This window comes from Lissotriton helveticus, chromosome 1_1 (assembly GCF_964261635.1).
Source record: "Lissotriton helveticus chromosome 1_1, aLisHel1.1, whole genome shotgun sequence".
Classification (NCBI taxonomy): Eukaryota; Metazoa; Chordata; class Amphibia; order Caudata; family Salamandridae; genus Lissotriton; species Lissotriton helveticus.
The window spans coordinates 293,165,759-293,178,556 of record NC_136057.1 but is presented as its reverse complement, the minus strand read 5'-3'; the positions used below and the strand labels follow the sequence as shown (position 1 = coordinate 293,178,556).

Here is a 12,798-nt window from a genome sequence, read left to right as displayed (position 1 = left end):
TTTAGACCCAAATTTCTGCACAGAGGTGCCAGCCAGCATCTCCGTGTTTTACCATATGCTGGGCAGAAAAACAGAACATGGGTGATGTCTTCTTTACTGCTTTTACAAGCTGGGCAGATTCCATCTTCTCCTCCGGCCCATGTACAAGTCAATGCCCCAATAGGCGCCTCTCCAGATAAGTGGATGAATCTGTCTCGAGAGGTATCGGAGGGCGAAAGCCGTGGTGCCAGCTGATTGTCCCTGATGAAGGTCAAATATGACCGAAATGCATTGGACGAATGTATTGAAAGTGATTATAATCCATAAAAAACAATGATTTATGAAAGAAAAATGAACTTTTGAAAAGCTTAAGAATGAAATAAATTCGGAAGAAGTAAATGATATTTTGTTGGTTGAATATTTGAAGGAACTCTGGGATAGCCAGAAGGATTGATAAGCTGTGCAACAGGGGATGCTCTCACAGTTGGATGGGGAGCACAACATTGTGACTTTCAATAGGCAAGCCACCATGTCTTAATTGAGTGTATAATTTTCTTGCTAGTGAAGGCTGTATTAAGTCCAGGAATTCCTCCCTCTTGGGTGCTAGTTTTACCTGGAGAAATTCTATAGTCAGCCTGCCCATGGTTGTCGAGCAGTATAGCAAACTAAGGTTATAATGTCTCAAAGAGGCCAACAGCTCTTTTCTCTGTACCGCTGGGCAGCTCACCTCCGGGGTCTCCCATGATTGGGGCAGGCCAATGTTATATGCAAGGGCTTTAATGTGTAATAACCAAGGTGTATTCTTGCTCTTCAACCGCTCCCAAACTACAGAAAATTCGGCTCTATAATCCACTAGCACAGGTACTGTCCAGAGCCTTCTCCAATACAGGAGAGGTCGAGCAGCTATCAGTTCTGTAATGGGCTCTAGACCTAGATCTAATCTCAGTGGTACGAGCGGGGTACTCTGGGGAAGACCCACCAAGTTCCTCATGAAGGCCTGCTCCACCTTGAGGAGGCTTTGCGTGTTCGTATAACCCCAGAGTTCTGCGGCATACATCACAGTTGGCCTAGCTTGGGCACCATAGATCTCGAGGGGAGGGGCAACTGGCTTGAATTGGGTTGTTTTTTGAAACTTGCCTATACCCCCTACGATCTGCGAAAGCCTCAGGGTGGATTTAGATGGGCCCCAACCAAAATCTTCAGTCAGGGTGACGCCCAGGTAAACAAAATTTCTCACCCGTTCAAGCGGGGTACCATTTAGCACGGGGCCCGGGCGGGTGCGCCTCAGGGGACCGAAGATCATGAACTTGGTCTGCTCCAAGTTTATCTCCAGGCCCCTCGAGGTGCAAAAGGAAACAAACCCGTCCAGAACCCGCTGGATGCCCGTTGATGTTCGCGACAATAACAGAGTGTTGTCTGCGAACATCAGAGCGGGCACCCGACCTGTGGTCAACCACGGGGCATCACTATCCCTAACACTAGCTAATTCCCCCACCAAGCCATTGATGTAAAGACTGAAAAGCGTAGGGGCCAGGGCGCAGCCCTGTCGTATACCTCTAGTTACGGGGAAACGGGCTGATAATTTTACGTTCTTCCCACATCTCACCTGGGCATAGTTCCCTGCATGGAAACGCTTCAGGACATCTAGTAGATAGGGCGGGCGGCCAAGTTCTTTCAAGACCCTCCATAGACTCTCCCTGGGCACAAGATCGAAAGCGGCCCGCAGGTCTACGAAAACAAGGTAGAGGCTGCCACCCTCTACTTTTACTGTCTTCCAGAAAAGGACCTGCAGCCTAAAAATGTGGTCCAGGGTCGAGATTCCAGATCTAAAACCGGCCTGGAGGGTGGTTAATATTTCAAACTCCTCCATCCATCCCAATAATCTGTCCAGGAGGATCCGGCCCATTAGTTTCTGGGTAGTATCCAGAAGACTAATCGGCCTGTAGTTCGATGGAACTAAAGGGCATCCCTTTTTAAAAATGGGGACGATCTCAGTGCCCGCCCAAGAGTCCGGGAGCTTAGCTCCCCCAAGGACCGCATTAAACAATACAGCAACTCAAAGGGTGTCACATTAGTAGTTTGGTGTGGTGCCAGGCGATACGCTTCCAAACGTTTCACAAACGTTTCAGAACTTCTTCTCTCCAACCAAGCCCACTTGCCTTGAATAGCTGGATGCCCTCCTTGATGGTTCTATTCAACCTTTCTACGGCCCGTTGGCCTCTGGGTGGCAGACTACATAACAACTTGTGACATATCCCATTACAATGCGGTAACTCCTTCATTTCTTGGGAGCAGAATTGGACCCTGTTATCTGTTGGTATGGAGCTGGGCAAACCCTACCTCAGGAATACCTCTACTAGAAAATGTATTACTGTCTTGGTATAGATCTCTGAGACAAACTTCAGTTCAGGCCAACGGGGGATTAGCTCTACTAGTACTAGGATGTACGATGATTGTTTTCATCCCTGACAGCGGACCTATTATGTCTAAGGCTATATCTACTCTGTAAATGTGAAAACCGCACTCCTATATTAATCAAAAAAGTTGTGGAATCTATAACCAATTATTTAATGTGAGGGAGTTCCCTGCTTGGGGTTGTGCCCACAACCCTTTTTGTGAAACTGCTCTGCCAAGACCTGGAAACATCCAGGTCTGCAGGGTACTCAACCTGCGTCCCTAGGGTTTCTGTTTAAACTAATCTGGTTTTATACAATACTCAAAGAAAGTGTTTTCCTTCTTAGGTGAAAATAAACGACAATTATTCAGACCATTTTTTGGTGTTCATATATTCTGAACAAAATTCTACATTTCAAATCTTACTCATAAAACATTCAAATCATGTTAAAGAGAGTGAAACAGAATGAAATAATATATCCTAATGTTAACAAGATCAAATAAAAAAGACCCAATGCATTTCGGGTTCCGTTGAACCCTTCCTCTGGGGTTAACTTTGCTTGTTAATGTCTTCTTGACTTCAAGTTCCATGGTCTTGGCACTGAAATATGCGATATTGTCATCTGAATCTGATATTACAGTATTGAAATTCACCATGCATTCAAGTGTGATTATTTAAAATTACATAATTAATTAGAATAGGCACGTCCGTGAAGTGTTGACGAACTGTGAGCAATTCGTGAAAAAGAAGGGGGTGGCGTGATTGGTGCTTAGTGCCCGATTCCCATGCATCCGTTTTGAGTTCCCACGAGTTAAAACCAGTGAGTAAGGGTGAGCTCTGAGATTCAGCCTGTTTATGTGTGAAAACGTGGTAAGAGTTGAAGCTGATGCTCAGAAGATTCAACGACAGAACCAGGGACTAGCAATGGTGTTACTCACTAAAAATGAGCCTAAAGTGCTCTGATATGGCTATTGGTCGCGTTTCAATATGGTTGGTTCGTCGAGAGACTGACAAGAAAAGGATAATAAAAAATGTTGATTGTCACTTTTAGATAATCAAATGGTGCAGTGGTCCTATGTTAATCAACATGCCAGCTTACCTAAATCTCTCTAATATTTAATATCCCAATATTCCTATGAACTGGTGGAACGCAAATCTCTTGGGCGACAGGAGTTCAAACATACTTCCTGAAGTTGGAGACTGTAAATAAATGTATACGAAGTTTATAGAATGATGTAAACTAATGATGTTTAGTCTCCCTAAGAGTGCCGTGAATCACGTGTCTTCCCGTGAGTGCCTTCGTCTATGCTCAGTCCATCGGTGTGTCCTTGCGCCAGAATGTGCTGCAGGGTAATGAATGGAAAATTACGCTAAGTATAAGAGCTTGAAAAAATGCTAAAACTACAATGGACTAACGTGTTTCTGCGAGGTGGTTACCTGATTTATCTCCATGCCGATATTCGAAAACGCCGGTTCCTGCCGTGTCTCGACTTCTGGTGTATACATCCGGCGCAAGGTTGAGTACCCTGCAGACCTGGATGTTTCTAAGGCTATATCTATCCAGAGGCCCTTAGGTGGTGATCTACAATGCAGGGGTGGCGTGTGGAGCAAGGCAAACACTCCATTATCATCCTTTCTACGTCTAAATCCATGTTAGGCCACTAAAAGTCTAAGATAGTCTCTGCTTTGTCTTGGTAATCTCCAAGTGTCCTTCATGGGCCAGGTCGACAAGTTTGTCTTTCAAGGATTTGGAAGGAATTAACTTGGTGCCCCTAAAAAGACACCCATCCACTATGGACAGTTCCTCTCTTACCATCCAAAAGGGTTTGAGCTGTTCATCATGTCTTTCCTGACCTGTCCACCCTTTCCTTGTGTACTCCCACACCCTCTGTAACAATATGTCCAACTCTAATTCTTCCTTCCACTGTGTCTCATCTACTGCACCCTGGGTGATTACACATATCCCTTCCAGTTGGGAATCTATGTTTTCTTCTTCTTGGGATGTGATCTTCACTTCCTCCTCTTTTGTGTCCTCAACCCGGCGAGAGAGACAATCTGCTGCATAGTTTCTCACTCCCGGGACATATTCCACCCCAAAAGTATATTCCTGGAGGCCAACACCCACCTCCTGATTCTACTTGAGATGGAATCAAACCCTTTCTTAGTAAATATTTCTGTTAGAGTTTTGTGGGCAGTCCTCACAGAGAATGTTGGCACCAAATTAAATTTCTGAACTTGTTCACTGCCCAGTGTACAGCCAATGCCTCCATCTTGATCAATGAATAGTTATTTTCAGCTTGTTTCAATGACCGAGATGCAAACACAATGGTTTCTTCACACATCTGTCCTATTTGTACCATTACAGCCCCAAGGCCTTTGGAATTGGCATCAGTTGTTATTATGGTATGACCGCCTTCAGATTTGGAGCCGCAGCTAACGCAGCCCTGGTGTCCTCAAATTCTGCCTGACACTTCTCACAAAAATCAAATTGAACCCCATTTTTTAATAAAGCGCCAATGTGGTACGTTATTTTTGTAAAATGATGGACAAACTTGCTGTAAAATTCTAGCATCCCTAGAAAGGACTTGACCTCTTTTTTAGTCTAGGGGTTGACAGATTCACTATGGAGTCTTTAAGCTCAGCTGTGGGCAGTATACCTTCTGCTGTTATCTTGTGTCCCAAGTAGTCTATTTCCTGGCAGCCAATTTTGCATTTCTTTCTTCTTACTGCGAGTCCCTGCTCACTGGACCTCTTTAACACTTGTTTGATTCTGTGGTCATGTTTTTTCTTTTGTCCCCCAAGATTAACACGTCATCCTGGTAGTAGAACACTCCTGTGATCACTTGGAGCATGCTGCTCATTATTCTTTGGAATACAGCAGATGCAGACAAGTCCAAACGGCATGCGTTTCAACTTGTATACCCCCATGGGATTAGTGAATGCTGTTAGTTCTTGGGACTCTGGGTGTAGTTTGGCCTGATAATATGCAGACGTCAGGTACAACGTGGAAAAGACCTTGGCTCCTGCGACCTTGGTCATCATCTCTGTGATGTTGGGTAGTGAGTACTTATCAACCACCACCTCCTTGTTCAGTGCTCTTAGGTCTATACAAAGGCCCCATCACTTTTCTTGGCCACCACAACTGGGGCCAACCACTCTGTGGCTTCTACTGGTTCTAATACTCCTAGACTGCACAGTCTCTCCAATTCTTTTCTGACTGCTTCTTGCATGGATAAGGGCAGGCTCCTTACCTTGGCTGATGCTGGTTGTGAGTTTTCCCTCATCTTAATCTTATGTACATAGTGTCTTAAACACCCCGGTTTCTCCGTAAATACCTCAGGGAACTCTTTTTCTACACCCACTGATGATTTATCTATGCTCTGGATTAGAATTTGAGGATATTTTTTGGGGTTAAAGTGTATTCCAAGATCCTTTTGTGCCGGCCATCCCAGGATATTGTCCCCTTTATGTGAAACAGACACTTTGGTAACTGTGTATATGTCCTTGTACACGAAGCTTCCCCGAAAGTACCCCAACATCTGTATGGGTTGCCCACCTTACCCTCCTGGTTTGATATCCATTTTATACAACTTTTTCTGACCGTTAAACATTTTTTCAAACATTACCTCAGCAATTATTGTCAACTTTGAACATGAGTCAAACATAGCTTCTACATTTTGGCCCTCAATGTTTATGGCACTCAGGATTGCTCGGATCCCCTTTCATTATCTGTAAAATGATCTCATCACACACTTGTGCTACCCCACCTTTGGTATACTTCATGCTACTTTGATTTCTTCTGCAGCAAACCCTGAAATGACCTTTTTTCCACACTTATTGTATATTACCTTTAAGGCTGGACAGTCCTTGTTGTTGGCCATGTGTCCCATTCTCCCACATCTGTAGCAAGTGCCTCTGAAGGTCCCCCACCTCTGTCATCTTTGGCCTCAGCCTTTGTACCTTTGACTACTAACACCTCACTCAAATTCTCTGTGATTTCGTTCATTTTGGGCTTTTCCTCATCATCATCCTCTTTTATTTCTTGCACACAATGTATCATGTGCTCGACCTGTTTGGATGCTATTAGTATCTCCCCTAGTGGCGGATCATCCTTTAACCACAATTCTTCTCTTATTTTCTCCATCTTGCATGTAAGCAAAAATTGATCCCTTACTCGCTTCTCACATGTTGTCCCAAACCTGCATGTTGCAGTCAGTTTCCTTGGATCGGACACAAAGTCCTACACTGTCTCTCCTTCCCTCTGACCCCTCTTTCCGAAGAGATAACGTTCCATTATCATGCTGATTTCGCGTAAAAAATGTTTATCTAGTTTTTTCACACTAATTTCATATTCATTTAATCCCTTTGCCTCGTTAGCAACCAGATCAGGCAAATGCTCCAAACTATTTTGTCCCTCTGCCCCTAGATAATTCTGTAGTAAGGCTACTTTCCTCTCCAACCCTAAATGGGGGCCACATACTACTGCATAATTTTGGAACACTTTCTTCTACTTGTTCCACTTTAAAGTTCATCGGGGGTCTACATAAAAAATGGTGGGGGTGTTACATTCTGCATAGTGGGTACTATTCAACAGTTTTTCTCCAACTAAAACCTTACTTAGTGTATCTGTCAACAATACCTTTAGACATAAGTGCCTCAAAATAAATTACCTAAAGTCCAAATACTGTCCGGGACCTGTAAAGGAAAAGTAGGTTAGTGTAAACTGTATTTGAAATGTACTAGCAGTTTGTTTCCTCTAAGAATACAATAATCTAATCCCAGACCTCCAAATACTGTCTGGGACCTGTAAATGAAAAGTAAATTAGCATAAACAGTAGTTAAAATGTACTAGCAGTTTGTATATTTTAGACATAATAGTCTAATTCCAGTAGATGGCGGTGTGCTACAAAAAATTCTGAGAAGACTGCAAGCATATTCTCCTCGAAATTCACATTGGACACTTTTCTTTGTCTCCACAGCAGGGAGCCTTCCTGAGGAGAAAATATGGAGAGGCTGGCCTGGCTCTTCACAAGTTGCTCCACTCCACATGGCGAACAGCTGCTAACCTGCACATAGGTCAGAAAGAGTATTTTCTTATATATATATATATATATATATATATATATATATATATATATATATATATATATATATGCTCTGGAGATCAGCCCTAGGACTTGTCTGCTTCCACTTAGGGACTTTTGTTTCTTTTCAACTGCCTCTATTTAACTGTCTTAATAGGAAAACGACCAGCAGAGGTCAGTTAAATACCAGAATCACTTGAGCATTCTCTAGATTCCAGTCCATAGAAATTGTCTTCCATGAGTACCCATAGACAATAATATATTTTTTTAAATCTTGTATTTTCAGTGATATGACCACCGAAGGCCCTGCTTTTATATTAAAAACAGAGCTTTGGTCTATACCATTTCCCACTGAAAGGCAATATTTCTCACCATGTGTTCCCATATCTGGTGTGTCATGCAGTTTGGTGCTTACTTTCCCTCCATGTTAAAGAACAGTAGATGTTTCAGCGCCCAGGCTAATGTGCTGCATAGCTAAATGCATATAAGGTCCCAAAGGCGAGACCAATTGCATTGCAAATGCTTGCTTTAGGGCAGAGGCTGCTTTCTGCTGCAGTCTCCCCTCACACTGAAGAATGACCGGAAGGGTACACTAGAATTGCTGGCACTTCCCCACCTCATAACAGTGCCGAATCACGCCACAGTCAGGCAATTCCTCTCATAGCTATGTCACTGGGCGCCAGAACAAGCAGTGCTTGAAATGAGGTTTAGCTCATTTAATACCAGCAAACTTTGTCTGTCTATTTCTCGACAGAAAGTCATGAAAATGTCACAGGAGGGAGCTAGAATTTCACACCCGGTACTACCCTGCAAACACTGATAGCAGAGGGTGCAGAGCTTTATCCCACTCTGAGCTACTCTCCCTGCTCCGACTAAAACGATAGAAGCAGGCAGTAATAGTTGGCAGGTGCCAAGGACACTTGAGCAAATTTATGATTGCGCCACCATAACTTGAGAGCTTATTTGTAGCGCCCAGAAAGTCATTTAAGCCTACTTTACATATATTACTCACAAACAGCCCACAGCCGTAGAAGTCCCTTTTTTCAACGCACGTGTTGAGGTGCTCCTCTTCTCTTAGTGATCCTGAGGTGGGCTGCACATCCCATCTTCTGTCGCCAGTGTTACATCAGCTGTTGAATACCACAGGAGGCACTGGATAGTGAGAACAGCTTATTTACGCTCCACAGGACACACCTCAGCCACATTTTGGCGCTGTCCACTGCCGTGCCTCAGAGGTTCTCCGAGTAGAACGTCCTGGTACCGACATTCTAAATACCTCGTCAGCCCCTATGACCAGGGCTTTAAGTGGGCCGGGTCTCTTCGGGTCTGAGCACAAGCAGTTTTTTTAAAGGGGATCTCGAAACGGGTCTCTATCGGGCTCTGTTCTGTGCCCTGGCACAGGCGGTCCATTTTTTTCCTGACTGCAGTGACAGCAGGCACATGGATGTGTGCGTGCTTACACTGCTCACTTCTCACTAAGTGGAGAAGTTACGGCATGACCTCATGACAGGTGAAGGTTGTGGGGGAAGGGAAATCCTTTACAGAGAGTCATTGTCTCTCTGGATTTCCCTTCTCTTTTTGAAACTCAGGAGCAGCAACATTGTCATGGTGTCACCAGGGCTTCAAGTGGAAACTTTTTCAACAACATTATATGCAAGCCATAGTTGCTGCTTATTTATTTTACTTTATTTTACCCAATAGTCCTGAATTGTTGCGGGTATGATGTTACTTGTTGTATCATATATATGGATGCAATGACCGACAGAAAAATGCGGATCACTGAAATAATATCGATTACACTAATATAGAATTATACAAATATCGAGGATAAAATATCGAATACAAAAATATCGAATTCCTATCTACAAACAGGTTAGTACAAAAATATCGAATCAAAAATATAGTTAAAAAAATATAATTAGTCAAAATATCGATTTTTTTGAAATGTCTTAAAAATAATTTAAAATTCATGAAATATTAAACATAATTAACTAAAATATACTTTAAAATACTTAAATAACCTTAAAATTATTATACAATTAATTTAAGTTATAAAAAAATTACAATTTAATTTTTCATAACATAGTAAATTAAATATTAATACCAATAAAAATGAATTAAAAGTAATTACCAATTTAATATAATATAATAATTAATCAATTAAAAATACAAATAAAAACTAATACAAATGAATTACCAATTACCAATTGATTAGCAATTAAAAATTAATTAACAATTATTCAAAATAAATAAATTAAAATATTTAATTAATTACAATTAAATTACTTCCCACCCTATTCCCCTATAAACCCACAACCCGCTATGAGAAATAATTTTATAAAATTAACATAATTATCAATTAATGTTATGTTATGTTATATTTTATTTGTAAAGCGCGTAGCTGCCACAGCCAAGCGGCGTCCCAGCACTATGGTGGACAGAACAACACAACACAGTGGAGGACCATACCAGAAACAGAATACTATTAAACCAAGGTGAAGAGAAATGTCTTCACGGCTTTCCTGAAAGGCAGCAGGTCGGGAATGGAACGGATGTTAACAGGGAGTGAGTTCCAAAGTTTTGCTGCCAGAACACCAAAAGAACGGCCGCCAATTCTGGCTTTTTTAAAGCTAGGAATCTTAGCCAAGAATTGACCAGTAGAGCGTAATGCTCTGGCCGGGGTGTAATAGGAGATAGCTTGAACAAGAATGGGGGGCGAGGCAGCCTTTAGAATCTTGAACACCAAGCACAAGGCTTTGAACTTAATCCTCTGCCCAACGGGCAGCCAATGTAGATCGGAGATGGTACGCCTAGCAGAGCAAAATTTAGGCAAGCCGACCAACATTCTGGCTGCCGCGTTCTGCACGCGTTGAAGCCGAGTCAGTTCAGCTTGGTTGACACCTAGGAGAAGGGAGCTGGCATAGTCCAAACTGGACAAAATCACAGCTTGGAGAATGAGTTGCCTAGTAGAGGCATCAAAAAACTTAAAAATAGGTCTAAGGCTCCGCAGAGCCCCGAAACAGGTCCCCGCAACTCTTTTCGTATGGGGGTAAAAGATAGGTTTGAGTCCAGCCAAATGCCCAGATTCTTTACCTCTGTCACCGGAGTAGGTGCTTGGCCCAATTCCTCTGGCCACCAACAGTCTCCCCATAAATGAGCCTGTTTGCCCAGGACTAGAACTTCGGTTTTAGAAGCATTAAGTTGGAGACAGTTATCTGTCATCCAACTAGCCACGTCCTTAAGGGCTGCCTGGAACTTAGAGGCTTCAATCATCGTGTCCCCATTTAGTGCCACCGCTAGCTGAGTGTCATCAGCGTATGACACCATGGTTAAACCCCATTTTTTAGCAACAGCAGCTAGCGGCTGCACATATAAATTAAACAGGGTCGGACTAAGTGCCGAACGCTGCGGGACCCCTTGAGGGATGTGGCAAGAAACAGATTCGAATGGAGGAGTAGAAACCTTAAAAGTACGCTCAGCTAAAAATGAGCGAAACCATTCGAGAGCTGTGCTCTCCACACCCGCCTCTTTTAAACGTTGGAGAAGGACAGTGTGGGAAACCGTGTCGAAAGCGGCACTGAGATCCAGAAGGATCAGTGCCGCCGTCTGCCCTAAGTCCAACAACTTCCGCAGATGTTCTACCATCGCTAACAGAGCTGTCTCTGTACTATGGCCTGCGCGGAAGCCGTTCTGAGATGGATCTAAGACGCCCAGATTTTGTAGATGACAAGATAGGATTTTGTTGGCATGGGCCTCAGCCAGCTTGGAGATCCAGGGGAGAAGAGAGATGGGCCTATAATGTTCTGGCTTAGTCGGGTCTAGAGTAGGCTTCTTTAGGATCGGGATGACCGTGGCCTGCTTCCATTTGACAGGTACAATCCCAGAGGAAAAAGATAACCTGACAAGGTCAAGCAAAGGAGGAAGGCAGAATTCAGCAGATTCATTAAATTGTGCAGGTCTCAAAGGGTCCGCGGGTGACCCTGATTTAACTTTCAAGACTAAAGATTTGAACTCTTCTTGAGATGGCTCAGGTATTAATGAGAGCGGCCTAGTAATCAGATGTGTGGGACATGAATCACTATTTGGACTCGTTGAAGAAGGAAAAGACCGGTAGATAGCCGCCACTTTCTCCGCAAAGAAATCTGCTAGCTCTTCACAATGGGATTGAGAGCATTGTTCCATGCCTGCTTGTTTCCTACTAGTCAGGTCTTTAATGACTTTAAAAATAAGTTTGGTGGGATTGGGGTTTTTCTTAAATTCTGAGGCGTAGAAGGAGGCCCGGGCCTTACAGATTGCACGATGGTAGAGCTTAATACTGGCCTGGTAACTCTGCTTGAGGACAGAGTCATATGTCCTGCGCCAGGCTCTTTCTGCCCTCTTACATGCCGTCTTAAGAAGCCTCAGAGAGTCGTCATACCACGGACTAGATGGGCCAGGGCGAGTTTTACTCCATCCAGCTGGAATCAGAGAATCCAATGCCTGAGTCAGCCAGTCACAGAAGTAATCATACCCCGAGGAGACGTCTGTAGGAGGATCTGGCGGGTGTTGCACCAAAAGCTGATGAAAGTCGGCCAGCCTCAGTTTCCTCCAGGGACGTTTGAAAATTGCAGGAATCGTACTTTTGAAAGGGGCCCCAATCAAAGAAATCTGTATTTCAATCAAATAATGATCGGTCCAAGCCATAGGTTTAGGTGGGCAAGAAACAACACTAGTGAGGTTCGTCAAGAAAGGGTCCAATAAGTGGCCGCCTACATGGGTCTGATGAGTAACATACTGGTGCAGTTGTAACGCCTCGAAGTCTGCAAGAAAACTACTCGCCACAGCAGATAAAGGAGAATCCAGATGAAGGTTAAGATCCCCCACTATACTGAAATTCGCCGATTTAAGGGCCAAGGAAGAAACTGCTTCCGGTAGGGCGGTTCGGAAGGCGGTGTCAGGGCCAGGAGGTCTATATATAAGGAGACCCGAGATGGTAAACTGAGAGTTTATAGAGATTGCGAAATGAGCGCTTTCACAACCCACTATAACTGTAGCCTTCCAAGAACATGGGTAGCATGCCTTAACCACGGCCGCAATTCCGCCACCTCTCGAATCACGGTTTAGAGTATACATAGTGTACTCCATAGGTAGCGCAAGATTGATTGCTGCCGTAGCATCGGCATGCAGCCATGTTTCAGTTAGAAAAAATACATCCGGTTTTTCGTCCGTAAGTATAGAGAAAACATCCAGATAGTGGCATACCAGTGATCTAACGTTAAGGTGGAGGACTTTTAGTGTTGTCAGACCTAGAGTAGCAGCCGAACGGTTTACTTTCCCAGAGGTTCTACCCATGGTCTTGGG

At 43.6% G+C, this 12,798-nt stretch overlaps 1 protein-coding gene across 1 annotated transcript in view; it reads right to left on the bottom strand.

The window, feature by feature from the left end:
* Positions 1 to 12,798, bottom strand: part of LOC144797898 (aldo-keto reductase family 1 member B1-like) — a 225,294-nt gene that overhangs the window by 129,043 nt on the left and 83,453 nt on the right. The window lies entirely within an intron of this gene.